The sequence below is a fragment of the Aulostomus chinensis genome, chromosome 14, assembly GCF_037954235.1.
Source record: "Aulostomus chinensis isolate RoL2024-O1b breed Wild chromosome 14, RoL_Achi_v1.0, whole genome shotgun sequence".
In the NCBI taxonomy this organism is placed as follows: Eukaryota; Metazoa; Chordata; class Actinopteri; order Syngnathiformes; family Aulostomidae; genus Aulostomus; species Aulostomus chinensis.
The window spans coordinates 26262631-26270752 of NC_141333.1; the positions used below are offsets into that span (position 1 = coordinate 26262631).

Genomic DNA, 8122 nt, shown 5'->3' on the forward strand with positions numbered 1-8122 from the left:
ATGTTATGACGATAATTCAGTTATTTAGCCTCCTCTGAGCAGCACAGGTGAATGCCCACATCACCACAGGTGGGACTTAGAGTCTACAGTCAGCAATTTGTTTCTCAACAGGTCCAACTTGGAAAACAAACAAAAAACAGCTCACAACAAATCACACAAATCTTCCATTATTATTATTACCGTATTTAAAGATTGGCCTATTATTAGACGGTCTGCTCACCATTTAGTTGTCTAAGACACCCCACATCATGTTAGACCCAGCTTGGCTAGCTGGAGGTGAACCTGGCTAGCTGGAGGTGAACCAGGCTAGCTGAAGCTGAACCTGGCTAGCTGGAGGTGAACCTGGCTAGCTGAAGCTGAACCTGGCTGGCTGGAGGTGAACCTGGCTAGCTGGAGCTGAACCTGGCTAGCTGGAGGTGAACCAGGCTAGCTGGAGCTGAACCTGGCTAGCTGGAGGTGAACCAGGCTAGCTGAAGCTGAACCTGGCTAGCTGGAGCTGAACCTCGCTAGCTGGAGGTGAACCTGGCTAGCTGGAGCTGAACCTGGCTAGCTGGAGGTGAACCAGGCTAGCTGGAGCTGAACCTGGCTAGCTGGAGGTGAACCAGGCTAGCTGAAGCTGAACCTGGCTCGCTGGAGGTGAACCAGGCTAGCTGAAGCTGAACCTGGCTAGCTGGAGCTGAACCTGGCTAGCTGGAGGTGAACCTGGCTAGCTGGAGCTGAACCTGGCTAGCTGGAGGTGAACCAGGCTAGCTGGAGCTGAACCTGGCTAGCTGGAGGTGAACCAGGCTAGCTGAAGCTGAACCTGGCTAGCTGGAGCTGAACCTGGCTTGCTGTGGTGGCGCCAGCCTCCTGCTGCAGCCGATTTTGATCGTCAACATGACCGCTGCAGCTGCCCTCGACGCCGCTTGAGGAGGCTTTTCTGACTCGTTTTAAGCGTCATGCGACTCTTCCTTCTTTTTGAAAAACAGCAGATTTAACTGTCTTTTTGACTTTTGGCGTTGAAATAGGAACTGTTTATTTCCTCTCTGCTTGCTCCTCAGAGGCGGCGAATTTCGAAAGGTTATCTGTTTGTGTCAGGGGCGTGGTTTGTTGGCGTCGGTGCATCAACAGATCTCTGACTCTTTCAAATGACGTTGAATCTTAACAAACAACATGAAATTCTAAGGATTTGGTCTGTAAATTTATCTTTGCACACTATCGTTGTATTTTAAACATTTTTAAAACGTTTTCATATTTTCTTTTAATACAAGAGGTACCGGATCTGCCCAAATAAGTACCGGAACACAGGGAGGCCAAAATTCAGAGGTGCCGGATCTTGTTCCGGCAGGATCTGGCTCAAATTAACCCCTGACTGAGACACACAAGATAGTTTGCAACACAGAACCATCTGGGGTGTCCTAAGTAGAGACATTTTGGACAGCGTCAGACACTTTCACTCAGCAGGTGATCGGACAAATCATCTGTCAGTCTACCACCTGCAAACTTCAAGCAATCAGATAAACAAAGTGATATAGAAGGCAAAGAAGAAATACTCTCCAGTTCTGATGAGACTGACTCTATGGGAGCATCTCCGCTAATCTCTTCAGGAGCCATTGTGGTTTTGAACCAGCAGTTTCGCTATCATCACCGCTAAACAACGTCCCTACCTTCTCAAAGGATTCTGATTAACTGCACCACTTTTGGTGAGAACATAATTACACAACTTGAAGTCTGGAAAGATGTAATGTCTTGTCTTGTGAATCTGCCGTGGAATGAACCAGGATAGAGGCGCACTGTCCACATGTAATAACCAGCAAAAACATCATTTTGGTTATTCTTTATCAAGAATAGATGTCCAAAAAATGCTGATTCCAGCTCGTCAAACAAGAACATTGTCCGCATTATGTAACCGTAAATTTAATATTTTTGATTGTGGACTGAAATAATCTCATGAGCCTCCATCCATCCATTTTCTATACAGCCTACCTGTTAAGGGTTGGAGCCTATTCCAGCTGACATTGGGTGAGAGGCGGGGTTCACCTTGGACCAGTCGCCAGTCCGTCCCAGAGCCAACAGGAGCAATTAGGGGCTCTCAGTATCTTGCTCAAGGGTACTTTGACATGGTCACCTGGGGAAGGTGAGGATCAAACCAGCGACCTTATCTCATGAGCAATTCACTGAAAATAATCCAAAATGGCAGCTATTAATTAACTTGAAATCGCAACCCCAAAATGTATCATTTTGGATTAAGCGAAGCGTTGAGATTGGACCGTATAAAAAAAAACAACCTGCCATTCCTGACATTTTCTTGTTACAGGAGCATCTAGTAAATAGTGCTCCAGTTTGTTACACTTCCAATATCACTTATTCATGTCATGTATTCAATTTGAGAGGTCAAAGGCTGAGTCAGTCAATGTGACTCTATGAAAACATGCTGCCCTTATTTCCTCTCCACTTATACAACATATTTCTGCAGACCTCGATGTTCTGGTTCAAGCCACCTGATTACTAAAATATCTCATCTCTGCAGCTGTTCCTCTGCTGAGTTGCTAATTCAGGCCAGCATACTCCCATTTAAACAGTCCCAGGTGTCTCAATTTAAAGCTGTGTAAGCAGCCGGCCAGGCCAGCACAGAACACACAACTGTTTGCTATGCTGAGCATTCAGGGACTTCAGGCATCTTGGTTAAAATATTTGACCTTGTTAGTGACATATAATCAATTTGTGGATAACATACCTCAACCATCTGATTTATTTAGTTGAGCAGTTGACTCCCCTACTCTCAGTGGTATACTGATGCAGTAAAACCTACACGCGGCTGTTAAGCTGCTACTGACTTCTTCCTATAGCCACCTAAGCCCCCTCCACCCCACCCCCAGACACCTACAGGGAGGGATGAACTTGCTTATGTATGTCGGCGCATTGATTTGACGCAGCTGACACAAACTCTACAGTAGAAAAAAATAGAGACTCCTAATTTGACCACTATGCTTGTTATCTGGTGCAAATACATGGATTAAATGATTGTTGGTTGCCAGAAAATCCTGCAATTCAAAAATACACACCCAAAAAAATAGTGCTGCCCCCTGAAACTTGATGAGTTAAATCATAAGAAAGGAGATTGTTCAAGTCCAACAGTTGAGAAGCTCAGTCTAGCCTACCATTCCTTGCTTGAGTTTGGCTGCAGAATTGTTTATCACCCCTCAAGAATGGGAATCAATGAGTCTTCTCTAATGGAGAGATGGAGGAATACTGCTGCTGTTGTTGTGCAACTGTTTATGTACATTTGAAGCATCTTTTAGACCAGAATGTAGATCTTTAAATCTTTAATCAGTGGTTGTGGAATCTAGATGAAGCCTACAATTTGCCAAACTATAGTTAATGTGCGGAAGTCCATCCATCCATCCATCCATTGTCTTCCGCTTATTCCTACATTAAGGGTCGCGGGGGGGCAGGAATCTATCCCAGCGTCAACAGGTGAGAGGCGGGGTTCACCCTGGACAGGTCACCAGTCCATCGCAGGGCCAACATACAAAGACGAACAACCATTCACACTCACATTCATACCTACTGTCAATTAGTATTAGTATCAATCAGCCTCGTCCCCTCTTGATGTCTTTGGACTGTGGAGGAAGCTGGAGTACCAGAGAGAACCCACACAGGAACAGGGAGAACATGGAGACTCACACAGAAAGATCCCGCGCCCGATCCGGGACTCGAACCCGGAAAGGTGCGGAAGTCATAGAGTGGTAATGCTGTCACTCACAGTGGTATCACCCCTGTGTCTCCAAATCATCCTGAAATTCAAACTTATACCATAAGTCATTCATTCATTCAGCAACTATGTACACTAGGCCTCTGTGATTCGATACCACATCACAAGACCCTGCTGCTCTCGAGTTAGTTTAGTTATCCCTGACTGTTGAAAATCATTCACTGCTCACTATACTGTACAGTCCACTAAGGGGTGTGCCACATGATGACTACAGACTGTAAACAATTACAATGTGTCCACGATCTACTGTCACACAAAGATCAGACACACAAAGCATTTTTCTCAAAATCAAATCAAACAACTTGGTGTTCCATTCCGTGCCTCCATAAAAACACACACAAAAACTGAACACAGCAAACGTTGAGCTCTCTTCCTACTTTCACAACGTAGTCTTGTAAAACTAAATGAAAGCATCATGGACAAGCTGGAGTTGAGTCTGCTTATGTTATCTTGGTGTTGGCTCATTCATGGCGGGGGGGGGGTAATATGATCAGCATAAACATAGTTACGGATGTCCTACACAGGCTGCAAAGCTTAACCATGTCAAATCCTGGTTAATAAAATCATCCAATGGTCTGCTAAATTACCCCTTGCTACAGTTTCAGACATTAACGTTAGCTAGTACAGTCAACCATCCATTTTCTTCCGCATATCCTGTGAAGGGTCGCAGGGGGCCTGGAGCCAGTCCCCAGTGGCTTTTGGCCGTGAGGCGGGTTACACCCTGCACAGGTCGCCAGCCCATAGTAGGGCCATCGTAGGGTAGGACAGACAACCATTCACACCCACAGTCACACCTACAGTCAGTTTAGAGTATCAATCAGCCTCGTCCCCTCTTGATGTCTTTGGACTGTGGGAGGAAGCCGGAGTACCAGAGAGAACCCACGCAGGCACAGGGAGAACATGGAGACTCCACACAGAAAGATCCCATACCCGAGCTGGGACATGAACCCAAAACCTTCTTGCTGTGAGGCGACAGCTCTGACCACTGCACCACCGTGCCGCCAAGTACAGTTAGCATCAGGAGGAAAGGTGGCTTACCATTTCTTATGTCATTATAATCATCATTTCTGCTCTGTATCAGTTGTGGAGGTGTAAAACCTAACAACATCCTGTCTGTGTTCATAGAATAGTCCCATTTTGGATAAAATAGTGTTGTAGTAGTACTCAGATACAGCACTGTTTTGAATGCCATGTCTGATTGAAAGTCCAGACATCACTACGTTCTTGCTTCAAGGACATCAGATACAGCATCACTCAAATTCACCAAAATTCTATTTTTTTTTCAATATCAAAGTTTACTTTTATCAAGCCTGCAGCAATTTAGCAAAATGGATTGACTGTTAATCTTAAAATTTAATCATCCTTAAATCAAAATGAAATACTTTTGAGGAACAAGACAGCAAATATAGGTCTCACATGTTTTTGTAAGCAAAACTGTGGCCCTGAATTTGCCCTAACTTATCAAATACTCCTAACCAAAGTGAAAAAACAAAGAATTGTCCTACAAAAGAGATTGTGATACTGACGTGAATAAAAATCAGTGAATGATATTTTCACTATATAGCAAATGCACCATTTGTTTATTGCTGTCAGAATGTATGGTGGTATTTATTATATCCAAAATTACTATCACACAATCACTGGATATTTAACTGTTCTTCATATATTCAAGACATCTTCTGTTGTCTGCATAACTATCTGTTCTGCTGTGCTTCCATTGGTAAGTACTTATAAAAAAGCTAAAGAAGAATTGATTGATATGTAGCATTAGATGCTGTCACATCTGCTAATGCTATCAAAATGTTGGCAATGTGCCAATATTTTAAATGACAGAATCCATCCATCCATCCATTTTCTATACTATCTTTCCCATTGAGGGTCACGGGGGACTGGAACCTATCCCAACTGATACTGGGTGAGAGGCAGGGCATTATTACTTTCAATCTGTAATAACTGTGACCGCTTGTGATCGTTGGATCAGGCTTTGAGTTGTGTAATGGCATTTGGCCTTGGGCTCCATCCCTTGGTGACAAATTAAACACATCTTGACATCTTGACATTGGTCAGAGGGCCAATAATTAAGCTGACCCAGTCAAAAGTCACTTGAAAACAACAAATATTATTTATTGGTCTTTCCAAGTATTTTAAAATTGCACTTTTTCAAATTCACAATGTTTTCTTATGTTTTTCAATATTTACAAATTGTGTATATGATATAAGTATGTTTTTGTACAGATATCATCAACATAGATGAATATTAGCGAGTATTTATTTGTAGAGTATCAGATCTCCATGGACATAAAAAAACACCAACACCATGCATCCATTGTGGGGTTTTAAACCAAAACTAGGACCTAAGGAGCAAATATATTCACCATAGAGATAAAGGAAAATGATTACAACTATCTGATGGTCAATCAAAGCCTTTCACACAGCCCTTCAATCCATTTTTATAATTAAAAATATTGATTAAAGCAGTTTCAGCTTGATTTATTTAGGATCATTCCATAAGCCCTGGCAATACTGTAGGTTTTATGATTTCAGTTGTTCCATATTTTGAGTCTCAGATTTGATTATTCAGATTTTTAAGTCAGAGAGGGACTGCATATTTACAGTGGTCAGTTTACATCTTGCCACAAATACTTTGAATATAAAAATATCTACATTATCTTGTCCTCCAGGTTGAAAATAAGGTTGCCAAAACACTGCATAGCAGGTTTGAGTTGTACTGTAAGTGGGCCACTCTGGTTCCACAGTGGAGGATTATGTTCCACTATGACTTCCTGGCAATGCCACAGTCACCTACAGCTATTGAACCACGTGAAGTTAATTGTAATAACGAATTATTTGACATAAAGTAGTACTGCCAAAATGAGTATGTATTTGATAAGGAAAGACTGAGTAGCCTCTCTTTAAGCCACTGCAGTGTTGTCACACCTTCACCCACAATAGCGACACATCACACTAATGAGCGCACCTGGCTGCAATGTATCCCTGCGCGCATCGGTCGGCACATCAGAACCTACCTCAGGACGTCCATTCTTGTCCTTAAATTAAGTTCGTCTTTGCTCTAGACACCGTTGCTCTTCTTCCCTCCTATCAGGCGCCATTTTGCTTTATAAAAAAAAAAAATACGGAGGTTTCATTCCGGTCCAGTCAGGGGAGAGAGGGGTGCTCATGGTGGAGGTAGAGCGTCACCTAAAGTGCATACTGACGTCTGATGACTATTGTAATTCCCGCCAGTCTGAAGAAAAGGCACTGAAAATAGAAATGACTTTTTTTTCCTTTCTTTTTTTTTTAAATTTGTTTGTTTTGAATGAGCCCACTAAATTATGACATAACTGAGAATAAAATCAGTGTTTATATCTAATTAATTGATTTAACTTATCTGCAAATGAAAGCATTTTACATGATCATCTTTTTACACAACCAAATAAAAAGCTACATTCTAGTTGATTTACACTAGGGATGGTTGATACCAAAGTATTTTAAATTCAAAAAGATTCCAGTACTCTTTGTAACAATTTTGATAATACAAATATTGTTAGATAGTCATGTGGTTTAAAAACCATAAAGAGGAACATATGGGCAAATCCCATAACATTGGTCATTAATCTTAGATAATAAACAAGTAATACATGATAGGAACAGAATGAAAAAGTCAACAAGTGCGCATATGGATTTTCTTAAAGGTTTCCTTTTCAACTTTTTTTCAACAGAACTGATTACAAATAGGTTCTTATGTGAATTAATATATCCTCATTTTCGATCTACTTATCCTTAATCCAGACCATTGTACATGTTTTCTTATTCCTCCAACTTAGCCTTGACTACTTTGTGTTAGCTATAACTATGCAGCCTTTTCTGTTGAGCTCATTTAGGCCTAACTAATCCCAGCATGTGTTGGCCAGTGTCACATAACCAGAAAGGGTTACAGTTGTGCAATATGTGACCAAGAACTTGAAAATGGCTATACTATGCACTGTTGTTAATGTCCTCTCCTATCCCCCTGTCCTCATCAATTTTTATCTTAAATGATCTCTCAGAAGTGAAACTTCCAAAATCCCCAAAGTGTGTTTCTGGCTGGCCTGACTGCAGCTAAAATGATGGTTGCCACAAGGTGGAAACCTCCACATTTACTTACCCGGCGACAGTGGCTGCTTAATTTCGTAGATGTTGCACTTCTGGAACTGTCCACTGCCCCTCCATGGGGCAAAGGAGGCTGTGACAATGTGCTGGGCTCAAAGAGTGGAGGCTGTCAAACACCTTTTGGTATGTGTACTTGTACTTTGTGGATAACATGTAACACTTTGAGAACTTTAACTAGGTTTATACATCATTGGCATTTTGTTTCTTTGTCCCATCTTC

General features: G+C 42.0%; 1 protein-coding gene across 1 annotated transcript in view; it reads right to left on the bottom strand.

The window, feature by feature from the left end:
• znf644b (zinc finger protein 644b) overlaps nucleotides 1-6873 on the bottom strand; it is a 35170-nt gene extending 28297 nt beyond the window's left edge. Inside the window, exon 1 of the mRNA XM_086225305.1 lies at nucleotides 6781-6873. The gene's annotated coding sequence lies outside the window, so the exon portion shown is untranslated. The remainder of the gene's footprint in view (nucleotides 1-6780) is intronic.
• Between the last annotated feature and the right edge of the window lie 1249 nt (nucleotides 6874-8122).